Genomic DNA, 13,118 nt, shown 5'->3' with positions numbered 1-13,118 from the left:
CGAGAGGGGCGGAGGAATCGAACACAGGTCTGCTGCGTGAAAGGCGAACACCCAATGGTAACTGGCCAATATTAATTTCTTTTACTTTTGATGAATATACCATAATTATGTGAGAGGTGAACAGTAGGTAAAAATGGGGTAACAGATATGCAGGAACTCTTTCCTATGTTAGGAACTTTTCTACACATCCAAAATCATTCCAAAGTAAAATTTTGCTTCTTAAAAAGTCAGTAAACCAGTCCTGCTCACTAACAAGAGTATGGTTAATTTCTTTAAATTCAACCTTTTTATCAATTGAGATACATATTTTTTCAGATATTAAATTAAACACTACTAAATATTGTAGGAAAAGCACCTTCTTAGAGCACATAGTAGGAGGTAAACAAATGATCCTGCCAAATCCAGTGTTTTTTTAAGGAACTTGAGTTGCCACAAACCTCAGACATTCCTAAATTAATGCAATTTTACAATGTTAATGAATTCCCCAAAGCATCTTTTACTTACACTCAAATTTAAGTGAAACTTTTTATATTCGGGCACAGAAAAAAAATTTATTGAGTACTTTGATGCTAAGGAATCCCTGTCTCTAACACTAACAATCAACCAAATTGGCACAAATCTTCTCTTAATACCCTCCAGATGACATCTGGGCTATGACTGGTCTCTGTAAGATTCACACAGCTTTTCCCTTGAAGATACATACCAAGTGCAGATTCAGACTCTCTATGTACTTATGGATCCTATAATTCATTGTCTCGGTGAAATGGGCTGCTTTCAAAAACTTGGAGACTATAGCCTTCACTTTTCAAATTGTGTAGCTAGCAGATTTCATTTACAGTATATTGCAACAAGTCCCTGGGAGTTTCCACCGAAAGCCATAAATCAGAATCAGTTAAGAAAAATGTTCAAGAGAATTTCCCATTTCTGCAGATAGACAAGGTTGAGAAATATCAGAGGTAGAGTTATATGGTGTGAAATGACACTTTCAAAGGGCTCTTTTGAGCAATTTATTAGAATTTGTCAAAGACATGCCAAGTACTCATCAGTGAATTAAGCTTCTATTATAATACTTATTGTAGCATTTAAAGATCATGATACTTATCACTTAGATTATACTTAACATGCTCAAAACATTTTCAATTCTAATTAAATATTCTCCCACGTGTATCTGTGTAGGGAAATAACCATTTATAGGAGGAAGAAATATCCAGACTCACAAATAAAAAAATCCATCAAAGAAGGCACGGGAACTTGAGTACAGTATTAAATATGTAGACAAATGCATAACATCTTGAGCCAGACATCTAAGTTGGTTCCCCAAACAACCATTTGGAGTTCTGTCTTCTCATCAAAATGAGCCTTTAAGCTTTTATTTTCCAAAGTTCTAACTGCCCAAGATAGTCTTTTGAGGTTTAGGCTAATTACATGGAGCCAAACAGGGAAAGCAAGCAATTCCATTTTCCCAAATGTGGGGTTTGTCTTTTCAGAAATCAAGACAATGAAGATATGTTCAATATTCTCTAGCTTCATGGCTTCTTCTCCTTCATTTCCTGCTTGCCCCCAAACCCCACTCCACACTTAATAAAAAGATATAACTATTTAACTATTTGCTGGTGACATTTACATTTCAGTAGAAGGAGCCAACAAAAGGAGATCTTATTTTTACATTTTTCTGTTTTGTTGGTTGTTTTGTGTGTGTGTGTGTTGTGTGTGTGTGTATGGTTGTTATTGTAGTCATACTGCTTGAGGCAAGGGCTGACCAGGGCAGGCCCACAGGTGCCAGGGATTAAATGAAATGCCTTATACATGCAAGGTAAGTACCCTAATCCTTGAATCACATCTATAGCCCTAATTGTGCTATATGTGAAAATATGACATAAGAATTTTTGCTGAAAGAACTTTGGAATTCAGATTCAGTCACTCAATGAGAGTTTTAATTACAGTGTTGAAACCATGAGGCTGACAGCAGCAGGGTGGCAGGATTTACCCAAGTGGAATAATGCCTATTCTTTGATCCAAGCACAGGATGTCTAAGAATCTGTCCCAGGGTTTTCTTGTACATTTATGTACAAAAATGTATGTACAAGTGCATTTCTTGCATCACTATTCATAACAGGGCCAAGTTGGAACTTTCAAAATGTCAGTTGATAGGGAAATGTATATTCATCTATTGCAATACAACTCTGGGGAAGTATAAACTAGAACTGGCTATATAGGGATCCTGATGCTTTATGGAGAACAAGTCGCCACAACTTTATCCAGAAGGTTGAAGAAGGAAAAGAGATAGAGTTTTCAAAATCTAAATGCTTGGGAAGCAATAGAATGTTATAATTAAGTATAGGTGTTAGAAGAATCAGATAATCTGAATTCAAATCCCAGCTCTGCCCGCCATGTGGCCTTGGTCTAGTTGAAAATATCCACTCTCTTTGATTTCATTATATATAAAATAGGAATGGGTACAAACACATCCTCTCTGCATATTTCTTACACAAATTAAATGAGGCAAAACACATTTAACATGATTCCACGCACACAGGAAGAACTCAATAAATATTATCTGCAATGACACTACACAGCTGAGAAGATCTTAGAGCACTGTGATTTAAAATTAGTTTCTGGAGTCACAGCAGCAGTAATTGAGTACTAGGTGGAAAATAGAATCTCAGTCCCACTCCAGGTACACTAGATCAGAATATATACCTAAATGTGATACATCAGTGACTCATGAGCACATTATAGTTTAAAAATTATAAATTTGGGATAGGAACTGAGAATATCTGAATATCTCTGGTCTTTGGTCCACACTTATAATAGCACATTATATTTTTGCTATTCTACTTGAAAGATTACACAGTTCTGCCCCCTTGTTTAATAGAGGAAGAAACTGAGTTTAAGAAAGGTTAGCCAACTCGTTCAAGCCATACACCTCAGCGAATCTGGAATTTACACTCAGTATCACTCCTTGTCTCTTACACTTTAAACAAACATGTTAGATTGAACATTGTTTTTCCAAGAGCATAGGGATGGATTGAAATGGACTCACAATCGAATTCTGAGAATCTGTACATGTGTCAAGGTAAGTGAGACCTTAAATGGTTGTTTTAATGAATGCGATGTTGTAATTCACGCAGTCACTGTTGTACCTAGCAAATTCATAATTAGAGTAATTTCGCACCTGCTATCATGAGAAGATGGCATTTCCTTTAATTTAGCTTGATGTCTTGATTATACTGTGGGAGCGACAAGAGACAAGGCAATCTCTCACCCAACTCCTGGAGCAAACATCAAGCACTGGTTTGTGCTTATGATTAATAAAGCCATTTAGCATCCCTGGAATCATCATTTACTGCTTCTTATTGTACTGATGTTGTATGTTCCATAAGACTTATCACCAAACCAAACTGTTGCAGAAACCTTGAGAGGCTGCTGAATTCTTTAGGGTAAACATCCCAAGAATTCCAATAAAACTAACTTGGAAACATTCTCGTCGAAGCAGTTCTGAATGCCATTCATTGAATCAGAGTGATAGAAATATTTCTCTATTATTGAGTTTGCCTTCTAATTTGAGATCTTACTTCTTGGGCTTGGGGAGTCTCTGCCATTTTTATGCATGGCTTTAGATTTAAGAAATTTATCTAGAGCCAAGACATTAGAAGTATGGTGGCTAAGTTTATGTGTCAACTTGCTCAGCAAGTTCAAAACATTTTCTCTGAGTGTAATAATGTTTCTAGGAGAGAGTAGCATTGGAGTTAGTGGACTGAGTCAAGTCTATGACCCTCCTCAATGGGATAGTCGGGTGGGGGGTGGGGAAAGGCAGCATCAGATCCTTTCAAGGACTCAAATAGAACAAAAGGGCAGAGAAGGGGCAAATTCTTTCTCATGGTTCTTGAGTTGAGGACTCTAACTCCCCTCCTGACCCCACTTCCCACTTCCAGATTCCAACAATGACTTACATCTTCAGTTCCCTGAGTCTCAGGATTTCAGACTCTGATTGACACCACCAGTTTTCCTCAGCCTGCAACGCACTGACAGCAGAAAATGAGACTTCTTGACCTTTATAGACACATAAGCCAATTCCTATAGTAAATATCTTAAATCTAAGAGTCTGCATTTCTATCTGATTAGTTCTGCTTCTCTGGACAATTCTAGTTAATGTATAGGAAAGGAAGGCTCCTAGACAAGCTGGTGTCCACTGAGAGGACCCCATCTCTTGCTGATGATCAGTTCCCAGTGGTCATTCTAGTGTCATTGAAGGATACTCCTGGTCCAGTTCTCCCTCGATGACTCTCAACTGCCTGGCTTGTTTTCTTTATTCTGTACCTTTAGAAGAAGAAGATAGAGGTCTGAGGAAAGTCTATCCTCCTGAGGTCCTCCCAAAAGCTATCTCTTCTGCTCCAGTGACAAGCCAGGAGAGTGACCAGAGATCTGGAGAGTGTGACTAGGTCCTAATTCAAATCCATTCAGCAGAGATCAAGTTCCTCCTTAACCTCTGCACTAATGAGCCTCTCATTTTCATTTCAGTGTTGAACATCGGACATTGGGGTTCTGTGTAACTATAAGACACATGAACTATAACTATGTAACTATAAGACACATGAAAGTATTGGGCATTCTAGGTAAGAATCAGGAGCCAGGGAACAACACAAGTACTCTAACTCAACTGACCATATTTTCTCTTCAAATCTGATGTTCTCAGGAGTTGGGAGTATCCCATTGTGGCAAGGCATCATCCTTCACTGCTAATGAATAACTGAGTCGTTTTCTTTTTTCTGTTTTTACATAAAGCTGCATCAGACATTATTTTAAAAGTACCTGATAAAGTTGTTATCTAATATTCAAAGTTTGGGACAGAGTATGAGTTACATCACTAAAGGGCTGGAACCATCCAAGTCACATCTGCACAAATGATTCCCTCTTTGCTCTCTCTTTGAAATCAATATAAGACAATGGTTGAAAGTACCGTGAAGCTGGAAGACTTCATACCACAAATTTGCAACTTACTACTTGTCTGACTTTGAGCTCACTTCTTGATCCCTCTCAGCCTCAGTTTTCTTGCCTATAAGATAAAAATAATAACCACATAAAGGGTGTTGCAAAGTTTACATAAGATCCCATAAGGAAATATATACGTGAGATATTTAGCATTATGTTTCATCACTGGTGAACGCTTAAAAATTGTTGAGTACTGTTATCAACATCTTTATTATTTATTGCTATGATTATCTTAATTTGGGTAGGGAAAATAGAAAACAGAATGAGCAGGAATGGAGAAAGGGGCGGCAAAGCACTTGGAAAGAATTTATCATTCAAGGATTCACTCACCAAAGAGTGGGTAGTATCTGCTCAAATGTAGCTGCTCAGTAAGATGAATGATGAATCTTGTGGAGAATGGATAAACCTCACCTCCCCTGCTGAATCCGCAATTCCTGCCTGCATATTCTCACCTCCTATAGACTCAGTCTGAGGACACTCAGGAAGACTCAGAAAAGGCAAGTACTGCTCAGGTATGCTAAATGTATGATAATTTGATAGTGTAGACGTACAAAGTCAATATGAATTCCCATTAAAATGTAATTAACTCTACCCTATTTTAGCAAATGTGAGATTTTGTTTTACATAAAAATATTCATGATGACTTGAATTTTCTATTTCAAACTCTTATTCAAAGTGCATGTTATTTGGGGTTTAGTATTTGCTTTTTAAGTTCAAGATGTAATGGAGGAATGCAAAATTATGGGAACATAATTACAGGACAGCATTTTTTTTTGGTTAGGTTTTTTATTGTTGCTATTTTTAAAAAGATTTTCTTGATTTTATTCTGTTTGCCTCTCATGAGATTCAAACTACAATTGAGGCTGGTATTAAAAGACAATCATTACCCCAAGCCCAGAGGATGGAAGACTCAGCATGCTGCATATGAGCCACTTGATTTCAAGTGGTGTTAAGAGGGTTTTTAATTACTCAGCTTTGGACTCAGGTATCATCTTCCCTTACAAAACAGCGAGCGAAGAAGAGCTTTCTAAGTGAATTAGATAACTCCCCCCACCCCCAGCCCCATGTCCGGAAGCCATCTTGTCACACAGGAGAAACTATTTTAATCTAGCTCATGAGCTGGGGCAGGAAGAGGCACTATTTAGAGTTCCCAAGACCTGTGGGGAGAAAAGGGAAGTGAATCTAGACAGATCACCTCAGTAGCCAACAACTCAACAATTCTCCTTTCTCCCCCAAGTTTGCCTTTTCCAAGGACAGAACTCAAACGACTTGGGACCTAAAGAACAAGTCATACAAAACAGCTCTTCATTGTTGTAAAAGATCTGGGTTACAGACTAAGCTTAAGGAATATGCAAACATAGGTTAAGTTCTTCTGGGAGCATACTCTCACTTTGACTTATTTAAACAGGACATATCATTAACATTATTTGCTCCATAAGGTTTTGTGAGAACTAATATTTTTGAGTAGCACTGTAACACTGTCATCCCATTGTTCATCGATTTGCTGGAGCAGGCACCAGTAACGTCTCCATTGTGAGACTTGTTGTTACTGTTTTTGGTATATTGAATATGCCATGGGTAGCTTGCCAGACTCTGCCGTGTGGGCGAGATACTCTCGGTAGCAGCTTGCCGGGCTCTCCGAGAGGGACGAAGGAATTGAATCCAAGTCGGCCATGTGCAAGGCAAATGCTCTACCCACTGTGCATCCCTCCAGTCCAATATATTTTAGTATAAAGAGCTATTGGGACAGTAGTTTGCCTTCAATAAATGTTCAGCAGAAACAACTATAATTAGTGTAGTAGCAGTAGGTCTTTTTTTCCCAGTGTACAAGGCCAAAATCATACAACAACTTTATTCTGCTATTTCCTAAATCATCCTTCAACCCAGCATGTTTTCATCCTTCCCAATCTCACTACTGGTGTTTGAGAGGAGGGTCTGAGCTCTCTGATTTTCAGCTACATTCTCTCTGGAGGATGAGAGAGAGAATGAATCTTACCCTATGAACAGTGTAAACTTCTTTTATAAGTCTCTGCCCTTCAAGAACCAATACCCAGAACATAGAATGTTCAGTGGCTCTATGGTCAACAAATGGCTGGCTTTGCTCAGCACCCCAATCATTACCCTGGGTCCAGGGTTCTGCTCACAGAACAAGGTGGGCACTAGCCCAATTCCTGAATTGGAACGCTAAGTTTGCCACACACTAGCTTTATGATATCAAGCCAGTGACAGGCTCTCTGAGCTCATTTGATCATCTATATTCATAAAATACCATTCTCATAAAAATTATCAAACAGAGTGGCACTATGATAAATTATCTTAGTAGAGAGCAAAGTACCTTTAAAGACCAGTTCTTGGTAGTTGTTACTGCCTCTGGCTTCTGCTTCTCCCATCACCACATTCATGCCATCCACTCCCTCTTGGCCTCTTCAGAGTTTACTTTCCCCCAGAAGAGGGCTGATTTTTTTGTGTGTGCCAACCATCTCCAAAGGCAATTAGGGCTCACCTTCTCTCTCCAGGGTTTGGAAACTTGATGCGTTCCACGCTTCTAGGACCATTAGCCATGACTCCGTGACACCATCCCAAAAGGGATCAATTGGCTTTGGGGTAGCAAACGATGACTTCATTGGGAAGGCCATTAATCATAATTATGAAATAATGAAATGGCCGTCAATTTACCCATGCCTAATAGCACCTAGTTAATAACAGGGTCTTTTTATTTCTCACAGTGGAAATGGATGGCCAAGGATACAGTTTCTGAGAGAACATTACACGTCTTGGATGGCTGAAATGCCTTGGCCAGTGGAAGTCACTCGACTCTTGGCTGGATGCCTCGACAGCACTCTATGAGCCATGCAATCACCTCTCTGAAATGCACTGCTGCTCCTGTCTTATTGCTTAATTAATCCACTTCTAATTGATATGGCTATGCATTACCATGGCCGCTCCCTTGCCGTGAGAGCCATAAAAACATATTTGGGTTTTTTTTTTTTTAACAGGACTCTAGGAACAATGTCAAGAACATGAACTTCTAAATGACATCATACTTGGTCAAGAAATGAGCCCCATGACTTTGGCCAAATATTATCCTGACATCTAATAAAATTGCCCAGGTCTGCTGAAAACGTTAAAATGTTTCAAAAGATTTATATCACAGGGAGGTGGGGGAGTGAGAGAAGGAAGATAAGAACTAATTGGATACTGGGGGCTCATATTGTCTTGTTTCCTCTCCTCACAGATGCCCTAACACCCTCCTCTTAATCACATTATTAGAATTCCTCCCAAAAAGGCCCTGTCGGGTTTCTAAGGAGTGAACAGTGTGCAGCACTGTCCTGAGAGATAAGTCATTTCTAGATCAGTTAATTCAGCCTTTCGTGAGAAGCAGCTCTGAAAATAGATTGAATTCAAATCTCAGCTCCATCGCTCTCCAGCTGGATGACCTTGACAAGTTACCTAACTTCCCTGATACCCAATTTGGGGGGACATTAAAAAGAAAAATTTTAACACATGACAGCATGTTAGGCTAGCGTTGGGAACACAATCCTTGCCAAATTACATACAATCAAAATCATTTTTAGGAAAAATTTTAAACCACTCTTGTCTCTATCTGCAGTGAGATTCAGGAACATTCGATATAAAGCTCTCCAGAAGGATAACGTTAATCAAGGGTTGACAGATTATAATGCAACAGCCAAAAGCAACTTAGAAACTGTTTTGTTAAAAAAAAAAATTTATTTGGAATACAGACCCTCATTGATTTATATATTGTCAGTCATAGCAGCAGAATTGAGTGGTTGCAACAGAAACTGAAATATTTACCATCTGTCCTTTCCAGAGGAAATTTGCTAATTCCTGGTCTGGGTGCAAAGGTCAGTTTCCTTCAACCCACTCTGCCTTCAAGATAACTATCAAATCCCAAACGGGAATAGAAAAGATGAATTCTAATGGCTTGCCTGTAGGGAAGTATTCATTCAATTGTAATATTAAACCTCTGTAAGCCCTGGTTTGGGTTAATAGAGTTGGTCATTGCCCAAGAATTTTTTTTTTCACTTTGGTGTACATTGTGGGTCAGAGCTAGATTCTAAAAGCAACTCTAAAATCTTGGGATCTGAGGTCTCAAAATACAGCCACCCCGAATGAAACCAAAGTGAGGGGTGTCAGCATGAAAGCAAGGTCTTTGGGAAGACTTCTGAGAAAGGTTTCTTTGGTGTGGGATCTGGAAGAATGAGAGACCGAAGAAATCTCCATGAAGGGGCAAATTAGGACTTCTCATCTACCAGATTGACAGAAACCTGTGACAAACTGGTGTTTCCCTCCAGGTACATATTTCAATGTCAGCTCCCAATTTCCTCTCCTCCAATCTGCCTGCCTTCAACACAGAAAGCCTACTCCAAACCCTGGCTGCTTCCAGCTCTCTGCTTCCTGCAGGAGGCAGGGAGATACTTCACAGGCGATATTAATCATGCTGATTAGGCATGACCTCCCCTTTTGTAAACTCGTGTTGATGGCCTCAAACCAATCAGTACCTGTCGCAATGTTTATGGTCCCTAAATGAGGGTGGAAGGCAGTATAAGCAGAAAGTGCTTTGTGTGAGAATTAGGAGTCCCTGGAGGAAATGGCTTTTAGAAATTGCCTCCGTGCTGTGGTGTCTTTTGATCTTCACCCTCCCCCCAGCTTTACTGAAGTATGATTGACAAATAAAAATTGTATATTTATATTGCATAAAGTACTTCTGTTCAACATTATGATTTGATATATATGTAGTCGTCATCCCAATGGGATAGATGTCCCATGACCCCACTAGAGTCCTGAAACCTCAGAGAGTTTTGAACCTCTTAAGATTGTTTTCCTGACGTATATATATGGTTTCCTGACATATGTATGCATATTTATATGACATGTATATATGGTAGTTTAACTGATAATTTTGTCATAGTAGAGAATTAATTATAGAACAAGACAGTTATAAGATTATGCTATAATAAAAAGTAATATAGTTTTTCTCTCAATATCTTATTGCATGTAATATTAGGGTCCCAGTCAATCATGGGTAACTAAACTGCAAAATGCTGAGCTAACCACCATAAACTCAAGTTCATTAGCACCACAATCAAGTTATTTACACACTCACCATCTCATATTTAATGTGTGTGGTGAGAAAACTTAAGAGCTTCTCTAGAAAACATTCAAACCCATCAGAAAATGGGGCGATGAAATGAACAGAAATTTTCTCAAAGAAGAAATCCAAATGGCCAAAAGGCACGTGAAAAAATGCCCTTCATCACTAATCATCAGGGAGATGCAGATCAAAACAACAATGAGATATCATCTCACACCACAGAGATTGGCACACATCCAAAAGAACAAAAGCAACCAGAGCTGGTGCAAATGTGGGGAGAAAGGGACCCTCCTTCACTGCTGGTGAGAATGCTGACTGGTTCAGCCCTTTTGGGAAACAGTATGGATGTTTCTCAAAAAATTAGAAATTGAGCTCCCATTTGACCCAGCAATTCCACTTCTGGGAATATATCCCGGAAATGCAAAAAAGTATAGTAGAAATGACATCTGCACTTATATGTTCATTGCAGCACTGAATCTGGAAAAAACCCGAGTGCCCGAGAACAGATGACTGGCTAAAGAAACTTTGGTACATCTATACAAAGGAATACTATGCAGCTGTTAGAAAAGATAAAGTTATGAAATTTGCATATAGTAAATTTCAACATGAAAAGTATCATGTTAGGTGAGATTAGTCAGAAAGAGGGGGACAGGCATAAAAAGATTGCACTCATTTGTGAAATATAAAGTAACAGAATGGGAGACTAACACCCAAGAATAGTGTAGATAAGTACCAGGAGGATTACTCCACAGCTTAGAATCCAGCCTCACATGCTGGGGGAAAAGGCAGCTCAGATAGAGAAGGGGACATCAAATAAAGGGTGCAAGGAGAGCTCACTCAGGATGGGAGATGCGTGCTGAAAATAGACTATAGACCGAACATGATGGCCACTTAATACCTCTATTGCAAACCACAACACCCAAAAGGAGAGAGCAAAAGAGAATGCCCTGCCACAGAGGAAAATGGGCACTTGTGGAGGAATGGGTACCTGATCATTGTATGACTGAAACGCAAACACAAAAATTTATAAGTCTGTAGCTGTACCTCATGGTGATTCACTAATAAAAACTTTTTTTAAAAAAAGAATAAATCGCCAACGTAAGAAAAGTGAAAAATCACTGTATCACTGTATCACTGTTATCCCGTTGTTCATAGATTTACTCCAGCAGACACCAGTAACATCTCTATTACACTCAGCCCTGAGATTTTAGCAACCTCTCCTTACTCATATTTCCCAATTACTGGAGGCTCTTTCAGGGTAAGGTGAATGAGACCTATCGTTACTGTTTTTGGCAAATCGAATACACCACAGGTAGCTTGCCAGGCTCTGCCCTGCGGGCGGGATACTCTCGACAGCTTGTCGGGCTTTCCAAGAGGTATGTATATATCTTTCACTATATTTGGGATATGAGTACACCATGGGGAGCTTGCAAGGCTCTCCCGTGCGGGCAATAGACTCTTGTCAGGTTCTCCAAGAGGGAGAACAAGGCTGTTAGATGTCATGCAGCCACTTTGCAGCCGTGTGCTTCTGGGAGCTTGGTCCTATAAGCCTCTGGATGTTGGTTGTTGGTGGGATTACACGGTGCCAGGGGCAGTTTGTGGGTGTGACTGACTGAAAGCTACTGGAAAATGGGGGCTATGAGTGGAGAAGGCCCAGTCCCAATCTGAGCAGGCTTGGAGATCTCAGGCCCGGGTCCTGCACACCTAGGTTCTTCTGCCAGTTCCTTCATGTGTGAGTCTCATCCAAACGTGTGGAGAGTGGCCTTGAGAATGTTTGTGGCTGGGTTCCGGAGGTCTTCAACTGTCAAGGCTCTGCTTGGGGTGGGGAGGGAAAGGCAACCCATCCCCTCCAAGGGGCCCTGGTGAAGACAGCCAGGCGCCGGGGCAAGAGACTCTGAGTCGTTCTCTTCCGGGACTTGGTCTTATAGTCTCTGGATGTTGGCCATTGGTGGGAATACAGGGTGCCGGGGGCAGTACCTGAGTGTGACCGCCTAGGTACTGGAAAATGGGGAATCTGGGCAGAAGAGGCTCAGTCCCAATCTGAGCAAGCTTGGAGGTCTCAGCCCCGGGTTCCAAACACCTGGGTTCTTCTGCCAATTCCTTCATGCATGAGGTTTGTCCTAACATGTGGAAAGGGGGCTTGAGCATGGCCGTGGCTAGGCTCTGGAGGTCTTCGGCCATGGGAGCTCTGCTCAGGGCAGGGAGGGAAACTGAAACCCACCCCCTCTGAGGGGCCCTAGGGAAGACAGCCAGGTATGGGGGCAAGAGACTCTGTCTTGTGCTAGTGTAGCCTAATAGAGTCTCTCACTCCAGGAACACAAAGAGCCTCAAACTATTCGTTCAGGGTCTTGACGAAGAAGTCTGACCATCTCGTAGGTGGGCAGCCCCACGTTCTTTTGACATTCTATGGAATCCAGTCAGTAACAGCTCTAGTCCAGTGGTCATCTCTAAATGGCATTACGTGTCCATCATTTTTTAATTTCCCTTCAGACAGAAATGAAACACTATTGTTTAATCTGTTTGTACCTAATTTTATATTCCTTGTTCACCGGGAAGATGTGAAGAACAAACACTGCTTTGTTAAGTGATGTGTTCTGAATTCTTTCTTACTGACAGAGTATAAAACAAACGTCAGCCAGGACCTTCTAGTCTACCTGCCTGCAACACTCACCCAATCCAGTTCTCCCCAGAATCTCCTATTTGTCAACTAATATCAAGAATTCACAACCTTGTCTTTCCTTCACCTACTTTACACAATCTTGTCATGAAATAAGATAATACCATTAAACCAGTATCTCCCAAACTTATATTCTGCTATTTTTCACATTCATGTATACTTATCTTAAAATAAACTTTATGTTTATCCCAAATGACTATTTTTTAATTAGGTCTATATTTAAAATGAAATTTATCTCTTCTGCAATAATAAACTGTCCTATATGCCTAAATAAAGTGACTTGACAATAATAAAAAATAAAAAAATTAGGCTATATTATACAGGTGCTATCTA

At 40.1% G+C, this 13,118-nt stretch overlaps 1 long non-coding RNA gene across 1 annotated transcript in view; it reads right to left on the bottom strand.

Moving 5' to 3' along the window:
- LOC129406819 (uncharacterized) overlaps window positions 1–13,118 on the bottom strand; it is a 140,953-nt gene that overhangs the window by 22,437 nt on the left and 105,398 nt on the right. The window contains exon 2 of the long non-coding RNA XR_008631279.1: window positions 5,002–5,056. This is a non-coding gene — a long non-coding RNA (uncharacterized LOC129406819). The remainder of the gene's footprint in view (window positions 1–5,001; window positions 5,057–13,118) is intronic.

Source organism: Sorex araneus, chromosome 8 (assembly GCF_027595985.1).
Source record: "Sorex araneus isolate mSorAra2 chromosome 8, mSorAra2.pri, whole genome shotgun sequence".
In the NCBI taxonomy this organism is placed as follows: Eukaryota; Metazoa; Chordata; class Mammalia; order Eulipotyphla; family Soricidae; genus Sorex; species Sorex araneus.
This window is presented reverse-complemented; position numbering and strand designations above follow the sequence as displayed.